This window comes from Pongo pygmaeus, chromosome X (assembly GCF_028885625.2).
Source record: "Pongo pygmaeus isolate AG05252 chromosome X, NHGRI_mPonPyg2-v2.0_pri, whole genome shotgun sequence".
In the NCBI taxonomy this organism is placed as follows: Eukaryota; Metazoa; Chordata; class Mammalia; order Primates; family Hominidae; genus Pongo; species Pongo pygmaeus.
This window is the reverse complement of record NC_072396.2, coordinates 134,390,985-134,405,543: the sequence shown is the minus strand read 5'-3', so window position 1 is coordinate 134,405,543 and position 14,559 is coordinate 134,390,985. Positions and strand designations below refer to the sequence as shown.

Sequence of the window (14,559 nt, the reverse complement as noted above, 5' to 3'; positions counted from 1 at the left end):
AATTGCTTGAACCTGGGAGGCAGAAGTTGCAGTGAGCCAAGATCATGCCACTGCAGTCTAGCCTGAGCAACAGAGCGAGACTCTGTCTCAGAAAAAAAAAAAGAAGTCCCATAGACATGCCCCTAAACACTTTACTTTGCTTCCCTTCATGCCAAGTTGGTTCCTCTACTACTGCACACACAAAATCAACTAGAAATAATCTGCCAGGCAATTTAAAGGAGGAAGAAGGGCCCTTTCTGCTGTTCATCCCAAACTTCTGCCTGACTAAAAATCTATTCTAACACTTTCTACTTCCCCTGGATTTTTTTTTTTTTCCTATCCAAATATTTCCACTGGTATCTACCCGAAGGGATCAGTCTTATAAGGCATATTCTATCTTTTTCCCAGATACATTAATTCTGGTATTTAGTGGGAAGGCTAAGTAGTTGCCGGCATATAGGTCTAGCATGGACCCCTTCATAGACTCTTTGGGTACTTCCATGTCTAAAACCTTACCTATAAACATTTATGAGACTGGATACAAAGGAATGTTAACTGCCTATTAAACACATGAGCGTTTATCATTCAAATGAATGTAGTTACCCCAAAGTAGTCGCCTCAGGAGGCTGGACAGTCATCTCAGCCGAGCAGCCAGGGCTTGCAATCTCCCTGGAGTTCCTCTGTGAGCATTAGCATCCAGACCAATACTACGCCCTTTTCACTCTCCTCACTAGTGCTGGATCCCATCCTTTCAGGGTCGATCTGATGTTTAGGAACATCCAAAATCCATTCAGAACAATCTACTCAAACAGCAGCAATATTAAACAGAACCATCTAATCAAGTAATGCCTTGAAAAGTGATATACTCTAGCACCCATAGCCTACAACTGCAGTGGGAAAACTTGGAGAACACGCCCAGTCCCCACTTCTCAGCCATCTCAGACTATCTCTCTATGTTCATTTACCATGTCACCTGCAAAATGGGAATAAACTACTAGTCCCTACTAAAAATTTGGAACAACATGAAAGCACTTAGAAAAGGACCATAGACTGGCCGGATGTGGTGGCTCACACCTGTAATCCCAGCATTTTGGGAAGCCAAGGCAGGCAGATCACCTGAGGTCAGGAGTTCAAGACCAGCCTGGCCAACATGGTGAAACCCTGTCTCCACTAAAAATACAAAAAATTAGCTGGGCATGGTGGGGGGCGGGGGCATCTGTAATCCCAGCTACTCGGGAGGCTGAGGCAGCAGAATCGCTTGAACCCGGGGGGTCAGAGCTGAGATTGTGCCATTGCACACCAACCTGAGCTATAAAAGCAAGACTCTGTCTCAAAAAAATAAATAAAATAAAAATTAAAAAATAAAAAAAGGACCATAGGTAATCTATTCCAAGAATGAAGTAGTCAAATGCAAAAGCTTTAATCTTTTGCTTACGTTTTGTTTCTTTCTTTGAGACGGGTCTTGCTCTGTAACCCAGGCTGGAGTACAATCGCATGATCATAGCTCACTGCAACCTTGATCTCCCAGGCTCAAGCAATCCTCCTACCTCAGCCTCTCAAGCAGCTGGGACCACAGGTGTGCGCCACCACACCTGGCTAATTTAAATTTTTTTTCAGTACAGTCAGAGTCTCCCTATGTCGCCTAGGCTGGTCTCAAACTCCTGGCCTCAAGCAGTCCTCCTGCCTTTGCCTCCCAAAGTGCTGAGATTATAGGCGTGAGCCAGCGTGCCTGGCCTCACTTACATTTTCACACTGCCAGATTCTTTTTGCTTTCTACCCATTGCTATGATACTTTTTTTCCTATTATTCAAACAGTACTCACTTCCATTTCCTGCTGTAAGAAAATTACTTTACTCCATTTAACAAAAACACCTCATCATAGCTTTATAATAAACCTAGGCTCTAGCTACAAGATTTTGTACAACTTCTAGATGTCACACAAAACTTAAGTGATCATTGTGAAATTAATCAGTCCTTTCAAAAGGCAAAGCAACCTCAAAATGTCACCCTAAATAGCTAGGGTCATTTTTTGAGTACTTCTAATTTCCACTAGAACAAAAACACAAATTGGCTTTCTTCAATCTTGATCTTCAGCAGGACCATATAAATATTTAGTGTGTTTTTCACACTCTAAAGTTGAATCATTGTAATATGAGACATTCTGAATCCCTTTTGAGATGCTTCCGGGTCCTGCCTGCCATAGACTGTGACAGTGGCCCTCTGGTGTCTCCATTTCAGTATACCATTTTCATGATACGCAATTTTTCACCTAAAGACAATTCCTAGCTGGGCGCACTGGCTCACGCCTGTAATCCCAACACTGAGAGGCCGAGGCAGACAGATCGCTTAAGCCCAGGAGTTCCAGACCAACCTTGGCAACATGGTAAAACCCCGTCTCTACAAAAAATACAAAAATTAGCCAGTCTCATAACTTGGTCTCTAAATATATATATATATAGTTTTAAAAAAGACAATTCTTCCTCACCCAACTTTTGCTTTTATAAAAGTCTCCTGGACTACATAACACAGATATTTGGAGAGACCACTATCAGGTTATTCTTTCTATTTTCTCACAACAGAACAGACTCAGCTATGGGTTCAACTAATTATATATATATTATTCATTCAAAGGTGTAATCTATACAGCTTTCATTAAACAGTATTAGCTCAAAGAGTTTGTTGTTGTTATTTTGAGACTGGGTCTCAACTCTGTCACCCGGGCCGAAGTGCACTGGCATGATCACAGCTCACTGTAGCGGCACTCCTGGGCTCAAGTGGCCCTCCCACCTCAGCTTCCCAAGTAGCTGGGACTATAGACACATGCCACCACACCTGGCGCCACCAAGCCCAGGTAATTTTTGTATTATTTTGTAGAGACAGGGTCTCGCTACATTGCCCAGGCTGGTCTTGAACTCCTAGGCTCAAGCGATCTGCCAGCCTCGGCCTCCCAAAGTGGCGGGATTATAGGCGTGAGCTGCTGTGCCTGGCCCAAAAATTATTTTAAAAATCAGCTGTGCCTGGTGGTATGGGCCTGTGGTCCTAGCTACTCGGGAGGATGAAGTGGGAAGATCACTTGAGCCCGGGAGGTCGAAGCTGCAGTGAGCCGAGTTTGTACCTCTCTACTTCAGCCTGGGCAATAGAGCAAGACTCCATCTCAGAAACAAAAATAAAATAAAAAGCGCAGGGCACGGTGGCTCACGCCTGTAATCCCAGCACTTTGGGAGGCCGAGGCGGATGGATCAAGAGGTCAGGGGTTTGAGACCAGCCTGACCAACATGGTGAAACCCCGTCTCTACTAAAAATACAAAAAAAAAATTAGCTGGGCGTGGTGGCAGGCGCCTGTAATCCCAGCTACTCAGGAGGCTGAGGCAGGAGAATTGCTTGAACCCGGGAGACGGAGGTTGCAGTGAGCCGAGATCGCGCCACTGCACTCCAGCCTGGGCAGCAGAGCAAGACTCTGTCTCAAAAAAAAAAAAAAAAAAAAAAAAGAATATTTTCTGTCAGGCACAGTGGCTCACACCTGTAATCCCAGCACCTTGGGAAGTTAAGACAGGAGGAATGCTGGAGCTCAGGAGTTTGAGAGCAGCCTGGGCAACACGGGGAGACCCTGTCTCTACTAAAAATAAAAATAAAAACAATTGTCCGGGCATGGTGGCCTGTCCCAGCTACTCGGAAGGCTGAGGCAACAGAGCCAGACCCTGTCTCAAAAATAAATAAATAGACTGGGCGCAGTGGCTCACGCCTGTAATCCCAACACTTTGGGAGGCCAAGGCAGACGGCTCACTTGAGGTCAGGAGTTCGAGACCAGCCAGGCCAACATGGCAAAACCCCATCTCTACTAGAAAAAATACAAAAATCAGCCGGGCGTGGTGGTGGGTGCCTATAATTCCAGCTACTAGGAAGGCTGAGGCAGGAGAATCACTTGAAACCAGGAGGCGTAGGTTGCAGTGAGCCAAGATTGCACCACTGTACTCCAGCCTGGGCAACAAGAATGAAATTCTATCTCAAAAAATAAATAAATAATATAAATACAAAAATTAGCCAGGCATGGTGGCTCACACCTGTAGTCCCAGCTACATGGGAGGCTGAGGCAGAAGAATCACTTGAACCCGGGAGGTGGAGGTTGCAGTAAGCCGAGATCACACCACTGCACTCTAACCTGGGCAACACAGTGAGGCTCGGTTTCAAATCAATCAATCAATAAATAAACAAATAAATAAATTAATTAAATAAACACAACAGCCCTTTTCAGAAAGCAATGGTTTTTAAAAATGTCACCCATGGCCCGAAATGTTCCCTAAAGTTTCAACTGGATATACACTCCTCAGTTCCTGTCCTGAACTATTGAGCAGTGTTACAGCATAGCTGTTAAAGAAGCCGCCACTTCCACCTCAAAGGTGGATGCAGTGATGAGTCAAGCTTTCTTCCTAGCACGTTGTAAATGCTAAATGTGTACTAATACAACAGGAATATGAAGAAAGAGGACAGAGAATCAAGATATAAGGGGACCACTGAGAAACTGTTGATAGTTTTCATGCTGCCACCATGTTTACTATAACATAATAGGATACAATTGAACAAGAAAAATTAGATAATAATATAATAATAGGGCTGGGCACAGTGGCTCACACCTGTAATCCCAGCACTTTGGGAGGCCAAGGTGGGTGGATCACGAGGTCAGGAGATTGAGACCATCCTGGCTAACACGGTGAAACCCCGTCTCTACTAAAAATGCAAAAAATTAGCCAGGCACGGTGGTGGGCACCTGTAGTCCCAGCTACTCAGGAGGCTGAGGCAAGAGAATGGCGTGAATCCAGGAGGCAGAGCTTGCAGTGAGCCGAGATAGCGCCACTGCACTCCAGCCTGGGTGAAAGAGTGAGACTCCATCTCAAAAAAGAAAAAGAAAAAGAAAAAAAAAAAATATATATATATATAAAATAATAGGTCCCATTTATTGAGCACCTACTATGGGCCTGGGATGATTTTGTGTAATCCTCACAGCCCTGTGAAATTGGTATTATCATCTCCATTGTATAGATGAGAAAACTGAGGCTCAACAAAGTTAAGTGGGCCGGGCACGGTGGCCCATGCCTGCAATCCCAGCACTTTGGGAGGCTGAGGTGGGATGATCACCTGACGTCAGGAGTTTGAGACCAGCCTGGCCAACATGGCAAAACCCCATCTCTACTAAAAATACAAAAATTAGCTGGGCGTGGTGCTGGGCGCTTGTAATCCCAGCTACTCGAGAGGCTGAGGCACGAGAATCGCTTGAACCCGGGAGGCGGAGGTTGCAGTGAGCCGAGATAGCACCACTGCACTTCAACCTGGGTGACAGAGCAAGACTCCGTCTAAAAAAAAAAAAAAAAAAAAAGAAAGAAAGTTAAGTGAAGACCTGGCACGGTGGCTCATGCCTGTAATCCCAACATTTTGAGAGGCTGAGGTGGGCAGATCACTTCAGGTCAGGAGTTCAAGACTGTCCTGGCCAACATGGTAAAACCCCGTCTCTACTAAAAATTCAGAAGTTAGCCAGGCATGGTGGTGGGCACGTTTAATCCCAGCTACTCAGGAGGCTGAGGTGGGAGAATAGCTTGAACCCAGGAGACGGAGGTTGCAGTGAGCTGAGATCGCACCACTGTACTCCAGCCTGGGCAACAGAGCTAGACTGTCTCCGGTAAAAAAAAAAAAAAAAAAAAAAAAAAGACGGGTGCGGTGGCTCAAGCCTGTAATCCCAGCACTTTGGGAGGCCAAGATGGGCAGATCACGAGCTCAGGAGATCGAGACCATCCTGGCTAACACGGTGAAATCCCGTCTCTACTAAAAAAAAAAAAAAAAAAAAAAAAAAAAAAATTAGCCAGGTGTGGTGGCGGGCGCCTGTAGTCCTAGCTACTTGCGAGGCTGAGGCAGGAGAATGGCTTGAACCCGAGCAGCGGAGCTTGCAGTGAGCCGAGATCATGCCACTACACTCCAGCCTGGGTGACAGAGCGAGACTCTGTCAAAAAAAAGAACAAAAGAAAGTTAAGTGACTTGCCTCCTGCCACATAGCTAAGAAGTAGAACAGTAAGCACTCTAACCTGAGGTTGTCGGTCTCCAAAGCCCCCCAGGAAATTCTGAGGAGTTCAAGTTTGAGAACTACTGTACTATACTAACTGGGGTGTGGTACAACCAAGTTAAATTGAGTAAAGCCTCATTATCAGAAGATAATCATCTCATGGATTCAGGTATACAGTGCATCAACTCACCTCTGCGATCATAGTCATATACGGTGCACTTCTCCTCAAAACTTGGAAAAGCAAAAATCTGCTTGTTCTCCTTGTCCCTGGACATCAGCATTATAACAAAACTCAATAGTACCCTTAAATGGCACTAACACTATGATTTCTAGGCATACCTTAGTAATGAGGTAACCAAATTTTGTTTCTTAGCAGACCCAAGGTAAAGAAGCCCAAAATACAAAGCTTTCCCTGCTCCTTGGTACTCTGGATTCCTCACGCACCTTCAGCTTAAGGTTTTCTTAAAATACAAATGAAGAGGTATCCTGCCTCACATACTGTGATGAGTAAATCTGAAAATCACCACATTTTGCAAATAATGTATCAGCTGTATTCAAATTCATCATAATTAATTGACCAGGGAAAATATGACCTTCACATGCAGCCTACAGTTACTTTTTTTTTAAAAAAAAAAAAAAAGATCCTTTTTTATGTTTTATGGGGAAAAGGTCACTTCTGCTTAGAATAAAAAAGAAAACTAGAACAGTATATTTGAATTACGGGGATAGAAACACAGAGTTAAATTTTACTCTTGACCAGAATGAAATTTCAGTTCGCCAAAGAAAGTTCTCATCATAAAAGATTGCTTTTAAGTTATAAACAGTGGGAAAGGGAATGATTTAACTTAGAAAAAGAACCATTTCTACATTATTTTAAGGATAACCATTCAAAAATGGGCATTAATAAAGCCTAGTTCACATGTAAAATTATATCAAATACTATACTAGCATCCTAGGGGCCGAAAAGTAGATATTACCTCCCTCTTTGGCCATCCTGACACTAAACACTCTGGCAAGCATGGACTCACACCTAATTCAAACTCCAGCATTAAGAAACTTCCCTTCTCTTTGAAAACTCGAAGGCCTAGGGTCTTCCCTCTGGGTTATGTAATCATCAGTGGCTTCTCCCTTTTCCTATTCTACCCCAACAATTGTGTCACTTTCTCCAGCGCCCTCTGTTCCACTCCAGCGTTCACTTTCCCACCCAAACTTGACCTCGAATTTCTTCACTCTGATTCTGATGCTGATTGGCCCTGAAGAACAGCTCTCTACTCTCTTTGACTGTTCTATTTCATCCCAAGCTTAGCTCAGCCCAGAATCAATGAATTACTCCGTGTGGCCTCCAGTCCAAGCCCTGATTAGAGCCTCTCTTCCATGCCCCTAACCCCACCCTCCAATTCTGGCCCACAGGCTCTCATGCCACTCAGTTTTTTATCCAGTTTCACCCTGGAATTTCCATCACTCATCTCCTGATACCTAGGATCCTTCCCACCTGCAGACTGGAAACACTGGTGGATTCCCACTTTTTCCTTCTTTCAAGGCCACTCTATTTAGGACAGTGAATCCCTCCCCCCCATTCAGTATCCTTACTTTAGTCTAGATTTTCTAATTAATGTTTAGATGTGTAAGGCCTAGATCCCAGCTAACCTCTGCTTCCTGGGTCCTCTCAGAGCAGTGGCTATCAAAGGCAAGCTTTTCTGCTCCCTAACACCAGCTCCAAAAGATATCTGAGTAAATATCTTCCTCCTTTGGCTCTTAATTCCTCTTTTTCTCTCACATTCTGCATTTTAACCTGTATATAATCTCTAAGTTCCCTATTTCCTTATGGATAAATATGCTTGTATCTCTCTAAATGACAGTTTATCCCCCACCCTACTTTTAACCCATATATTCCTTCTCTCTTGCCCCAGCCTTAGTGATTCCAGCATGAAATTGTAAAGAGCTTTAAGAGTTCTTCAAAGTTTACTTTGGAAAACATTGTCCTAGAGATTCCAAGGTTTGACTTTTTCCTTAGTTGGCCCTTACGTGGGACCAGTGATGATCACCTTTCTTTTCCTTTCATTGCTCAACCAGCCCTCTTCCTGACTTCTCCTTCTTGCCTTCCTTCCCTCTAGTGTCCAAGTCCTTTTTTCCCATAATTCTGTTTCTCTCAAAGAAGCCCTTCCCTACAACCCATAATCCAACCAGTAGTGTCCTGAGATCCTCCACTCCCCATACTAAACATTTTTTCATTTTTTTTTTCTCTTTTTTTTTTTTTTTGTTTTTGAGATGGACTCTCGCTCTGTTGCCCAGGCTGGAGTGCAGTGGTGCGATCTTGGCGCACTGTAACCTCCGCCTCCCAGGTTGAAGCAATTCTTGTGCCTCCACCTCCCAAGTAGCTAGGATTACAGGCGTGCCCCACCACACCTGGCTAATTTTTGTGATTTTAGTAGAAACGGGGTTTTCACCATGTTGGCCAGGCTGGTCTTGAACTCCTGACTTCAAGTGATCTGCCTGCCTCGGCCTCCCAAACTGCTGGGGTTACAGGCGTGAGCCACTGCACCCGGCCCATTTTTTTCTATTTCATGAACTGCATCATAAATGAAGCAGAGCCCTCTGGAGGACCCCTCTTTTCTTCCCAAGAATGTCTATGTCACTGAGAAAGGGATCCTCCCTCTTTATCTACACTTTCCTGGCAAATCAAAATAGCCGGACCCACATGAGTGTTCTTGGTGCAGCCATCATGTCTTGTGGAACTCCCTCCACTCTGCCCTATGCAGACTCCAGCAGCAGAGCTTGCCGGGGCCTTAGCTTTTCTCTGCCCTATGCCAACGATTTGTTTTGCTGTCCCTTCCTTATTGGCCTATTCTAAAAATTTGCTGTCCCTTCCTTATTGGCCTATTCTAAAAAAATTTTAAAAAAAATCCTCTTGAACTCAGACAAGGGAGAGATGAAACCCCTCTTCTTCCTCATCAATGACTTACAGCCAGGACAAAAATAAACCAGGCCAGGTGGAGCACCTGAGGTCAGGAGTTCAAGACCAGCCTGGCCAACATGGCGAAACCCTGTCTCTACTAAAAATACAAAAAAATTAGCCAGGCATGGTGGCGGGCGCCTGCAGTCCCAGCTACTCTGGAGGGTAAGGCAGGAGAATAACTTGAACCCAGGAGGCGGAGGTTACAGTGAGCTGAGATTGTGGCACTGCACTCCAGCCTGGGCGACTGAGACTCCATCTAAAAAAAAAAGAAAAGAAAAGAAATAAACCTAACCACCCTTGTTGCAAAGCTGGTATCAGGATCAGCCCTCTTAAGGTCAATTTTAGTCAGGCTCTGTGCCCCAAGGCCTGTACCTTTCATCCCTCACATCTGCCCCAAGGGCAGTTGCCTAAGTTGCCCTGTCAAAAGATGTCCGCCTAACAACATCCTCATGACTTAGTCAAGATTGCCACATCCCTAAACTCTACTATCAACCTTCAGATTCTCTTAACTTGACTCACCAAGCCCCTTGCTCTTCCCAGCTCCCTCAATCTTTGCTACTAACTTTTCACCTCCATCGAAATTTTACAGGCTCCTCCCCAGCCTTTTGCTTCTATTTGGAGCCCCGGGATGATTCTTAAAATTAGGTTATCCCATTTAATCCCCAGTGGAATCCCCCAAATTTCTCTCCTACATACTGTCATCTTTAGTACCACATGGTGACATCACCATTCAATTAAAGTATCCTAAACTGTGCACCAGACATCCTCCACTGTGCCATCTACCATCTTCCCCAAAATAAAGCTCCCTCAATTCCAACATTCAAGGACAGGACATATCAACAGAAAAGTAAATAACCTTAAAACTCCCTTCCAACCTTGAAATTTTATTATCAACCTAATCCACTCCCAACCCCAAATGCAATCCACATTTATTTTCCCATGTAACTCAATGGCGTGCTTTTGAGAAAGAGCCTTCTAAGTTGAAAGAACCACAGGGCTAATCACTGTAACGCTAACCTACAACTCATCTCCAGAAGTCTCACTGAAGATTTTTGCAATTGTACTCCACCTCTGTACCACAGGGACGACCTCCAAACTGCCTTAACAGTAATCAAGCTGTGGCACAAAGTTACCGGGCCCCCTTCCCACACTAACGTAAAGAGCCTCTAAACCCTGGGCTAGATGCTTGCTCGCCAAAGGATGCCTGTCTTTACTGTCTACTCCAGGAGACACCAAGAATGAATATCACCCCATCGACAGTTTCGATCAGCCAACATTGAAAATTTCAAAACAATAAAACAAAAACATAGTGCTTCCACTCAGGGAGGAGGAGGTGCGGAATAGAAGGGCACCCCCACGGGCCTGTGCTGTTGGCCTCCCAGGTTTGCAGTGTTTCCCTCCCACCTTTCCCCTCGACCACGTCTTTCCCTACAACAATCTCCCGCACCTCCATAACGCGAAATCCCCAGCCGAGGTGCGGCCGGCTCCTCCCAGCCTTGCCCCGGACGTCCCTCTGGCCCAGCCTTCCTCTCGGCGGGACCCCGGCGAGGAGGGCCCCCTCCACCGACCAGTTCACCTCCCTATCCCTTCCCCGGCCTCTTGGCGCCCCTGCAGGGCTCTGTCCCGAAACCGAACCTCGAAGAGCCAAGCCCACGAGGCCAGTCGCGGGACCCACACCCCCCTTCCTTCTCCCAGCACCTCGTCCTCCATGCACCCGGCCCCCGGGGCTCCTCGTCGTCGTCGTCCCGGCTCGTACCGCCCCCCGTCGGGGGCTCCACCCCCCCGCCTGCCCCCGCCCCCAGGACGGCCCCCTCCCCACCGCGCGCCGCCTGCGCCCTCTGCCCCGGCACGGGACTCTCTTTGGCCTCGGTTCCCCGCCCAGAAGCGGCGGCGGCGGCGGCGGCAACGGCTGCGGCGGCCCCAGCAGGAGCAGCAGCGGCGGCGGCGGCAGCGGCGGCGGCAGCAGCGCCGCCCCGGCCCCGCCCCGCCGCCCGCCGGAGCCCCACGCCCCGCCCGCCCGCCCCGCCGCCGGACTGCTCCCCCCGAAGCCCACCACTAAGCCCTCCCACTCCCCGGCCGCGATCCGCTCGAATCCAGCTCCGCTGGGCCTGCTGTCCGTTCCTCACGCCCCTTAGGACCCGGGGTGGGGGAGCCCTGGGGTTCGCGGCCATCCCTCTCCCTCCTTCTCCAAGGGCCGGGGGATTGCCCCTGATCCCGAAACCCGGCCCCGTAACCGGAGCCTCCCTCCTTCCAGCCCTCGGCTTCGCTCGCCGACCCCTTGCCTCCAGGCCTGGCGCGAAGCGGGTGGAGGGCTTGCACGCCGGATCTCCCCTCTGGCTTGCCGGTGCTAGTGTGAATTGCCCCCGATCTCATCTTCCTTCAATTTAAGCCCCCTCCCCGCCGCGCCCGGCCCGGCGGCCCCCGCCCCTAGAGCGAGGGCAGCGGAGCCAGGGCGCTCCGAAGTCATCCCCCGCCTTTTTTCCAGGGACTCGGATAATTGCCCCTGCCCCCATCACAGCACTCCCACTCCCGAACCCAGGCCCCGCCGCCACCTAGGGGTACCCCTTACCCTACGGTTCCCGCACCCCAGCGCCGGGAAGAAAGCAGCCCTGAAGAGCACCCGTCGCACCTCCCCTCTGAGGTTGGAGGGTATTTTCTCCCGGTCTCTTCAACACTTCATCACGGACACCCCCCCCCCCCCCAAAAAATAAGCCTTTTCTCGCCCTGCCCTGCTAGCCAGCCTCCCTTCGGATCATCGGATCCTTGGATCGGGGGTTGGGGTCAGGTAGTTAACAAGACCATAGCCTCCACCTCCCTTTCCGAGGAGTGGGGTAATTCCTATGGTTTCCCCCCCCAGGATCAACCGACCCCCGTTTCCATGGAGACCCCCGCCCAGCCGAGAAGAAGACTCTCTCGGATCGTGGCGAACGAGTCTCACCTGGCTAAGAGAGAAGGGGGTCGAGAAGGGGGTAGGGCAAGTCAGGGGATGGGGTACGAAGGTGGGAAGTGGAGGGGAGCTGTCCCGAAGGGAGGGGCGAAGACATAGCCAGCTCCGGGGAGCGCTACGTCCGGGGACACGAAGAGGACGGCGCCCCCGGGGGGCAAGCCGAGCGGCCGCAGGGAGAAGAAGGAACAGGGTTGGAGAAAGGCTTAAGATAGAAAGAAGCGGGTGGGGGGATACGAAAAAGCCGGGGAGTCAAAAGGGGTGGAGGGATTGGGGGAGAGAGAAAAAAGACGCACCTGTTCCTGGGTCGGCTCCGCGGGGAGGCTCAGGCCGCCACCCGGGCTCCCTCTTACTCCCTCTTAACCACCACCCGCCTAATACTGCCCCGATCTGATGCCCCCCTCCGCCCCTTATCGCCACCGACCTCCTTCTCCTCTCTCTCGGCGGCGGCGGCGGTCGGACTCTAGGAACTGAGAGGAAGAAGGGAGGGCTCAGCAAAGCGGAGGAGAGACAGAGCCACACACTGGCAGCAGCCGCGGCGAGCGAAAGAGTGAGGGGGAGAGCGGTGTGTGTGTGTGTCTGTGTGCGAGCGAAGCCTGGTGGAGTGGGTGCCGGTCGCAGGGCTCGACGGGAAGTGGAGTCCGGCTGGGTCCGCGGGCGGCGCCAACCCCCGCTCCACCGGACTACAACTCCCAGAATGCCGCCTACGCGGGTGGGGGGGAATGGGGAGGAGGAGGCGAAGGGAGGGAGCGAGCAAGAGAGGGAGGGACGAAAGCAGGGAGCAAGCGGCGGCGAAGGGGGCAGAGCCAAGCAGCCCCGGTGACACTGGGAGGGGAGGAGAGGAGGAGGGGATCGCTGAGAGGACCGAGCAGATTCCGGAGAGGGAGGCAGCAGTGGCTGCAGCAAGCCGGGCAAAAAGCTAGACTCCCGGGAGAGGCGGAGGCGCTCAATCTGCGGGGCTGCAGGAGCCCCACGTCCCCCCCCACCTCGACGCCCCTCGAAGGGGGAGGTTGAGGAAGGGAGAGGGTCAGTGAGCCGCGGCCAAAGGGTTCTCTCTCTTTCTTCCAACGCTCTCCACCTTATGCCCCGACCTGACTTTCTCAGGCCACTGGTGCCGATCCAGTGTGCAAATCTGGAGACCCCAGATCTCCTCTGCCGGGCAGCGGAGAACAGACGCATTCAGTCCCCTTCTCCCAGGGGCCTGAGGGAGGCTCCCCTTGCAGGCAGGGCGTGACTCCCCCTTCTTCCCGCTCCCCCCCCCCACCGTCGTCGCCACCCCCCCATCTCCCTCCCCGGAACCCCTCCCCTGAAGCCGGGGCTCGCCTCTCTCTCTCCCCGCCAAGACACGGAGTCCCTCTGGGGACGACTACCCAGCCCTCTCCCTTATACTGGGCCCCTACCCACCAGTATCCCCTTCTTAGCGTTGCCCCCTCACCGAAATAATGGTGGGGGCGACCCGAGTTGGACTGGTGGCTACTTTCCCTCCAAGGCTAGCCGTCCTTCGTCACGCCGACCCTGTGTAGAAATAGAGAAGCATATTAATACTCCCGTCCCCCCTCCCCCCCAGGTTTGGATACCCGTGGAAGTGGCTCACAAGAAAGAGGGGTTGGTAGTGGAAGTGAGCTGGGGGTGAATCCCAATCTTCAAACCTCATCCCTGCCATGGAAATCCAGGTATTCGCCTTTTGCTTAAAAGCCATTAAGTCGCTTGGGTGGGGGGTAAATTATCTAAACCCCAATGTCCATGCGACTCGAAGCGACGCTACCTTGTAGGAATAAGATACGAACTAGGTTGCCGCCACGGGCAGGAAAGTATCCCCCACCCCCGTCGCCGTCCACCCCCCAAAACACATACCCCAAGGAGAGTCAGATGGCTTAAGAAGGGGGAAGGCGGTGGGAGTGCTGGAGAGTAAAAAGACTGTGGCGGGGAGGGTCCGCGGCCCCCACTACGAGAGCAGAATCCAGATGCTAAGAGGTGGGTGGGGGTGCGGCACAATCGCAGACGGTGTCTTTCCTCGCTTTTCCCGGAATCGCCGCCCGATCACCGTCTAACACTCGGAGTTGCTTACCACTCAGTCCCCTAGCCCCATTTGTGTGCGTGAGGCGGCCGGAGCCCGGGAAGCCCGGGCACAAACTCCGCGGAAGCTGGCCTTCGCTGCCGCCGCGCTGCCGCGGGCCTCCCTCCCTCCGCTCGCGGCCCCGCCGATCTACCTTCGCCCCCGGCCGAGGCCAGACCCCGCTCACAACTCCACGCCCCTACTCCACCCCCGGCTCTCCCTCCCCTCGCCCTCTCCCTGCGGGTCCGGCCCAGCCCCTAGCGCCGCCCCGCCCTACCGCTCGGTCCAGAGCCCAGCAAGTGCCCCGAACTCGCCCCCCGCCCCCACGCCCAGGCCAGTCTGGCCAGGCCTGGTTTCCCCCTCCCGCCGCGCCCCGCCCCCGAATCCACGTCCTACTTCGCCACCCAAATCGGCCCGGTCCGGGTTCGGCCCGCGCCCACGCCACCGGAGTCCCCGATTCGGTCCGGTGTACGGCCACCCACCCCGCCCTTGCCTGGGTGCTGGCCTGGCCCGCTGCCTGCGCCCGCCGAGCCGGCCCAAGCGCGCGGTCCGGGTCCGGGTCCAGGTGCCGGCCT

At 51.1% G+C, this 14,559-nt stretch overlaps 1 protein-coding gene across 6 annotated transcripts in view; it reads right to left on the bottom strand.

Annotated features, from left to right (window-relative positions):
• The window catches only part of BCORL1 (BCL6 corepressor like 1), a 75,230-nt gene extending 61,094 nt beyond the window's left edge, over window positions 1-14,136 (bottom strand). Inside the window, exons 1-2 of one of the 6 annotated variants that reach the window (XM_063660899.1) lie at window positions 13,783-14,136; window positions 13,364-13,443 (exon numbers count right to left, since the gene is read on the bottom strand). The gene's annotated coding sequence lies outside the window, so the exon portion shown is untranslated. Of the gene's footprint in view, window positions 1-10,682; window positions 10,744-12,352; window positions 12,481-13,332; window positions 13,444-13,782 lie in introns of those variants that run through there. The other 5 variants (XM_054472407.2, XM_054472406.2, XM_054472408.2 and 2 more) reach the window with 5 other exon arrangements.
• Window positions 14,137-14,559: the final 423 nt, after the last annotated feature.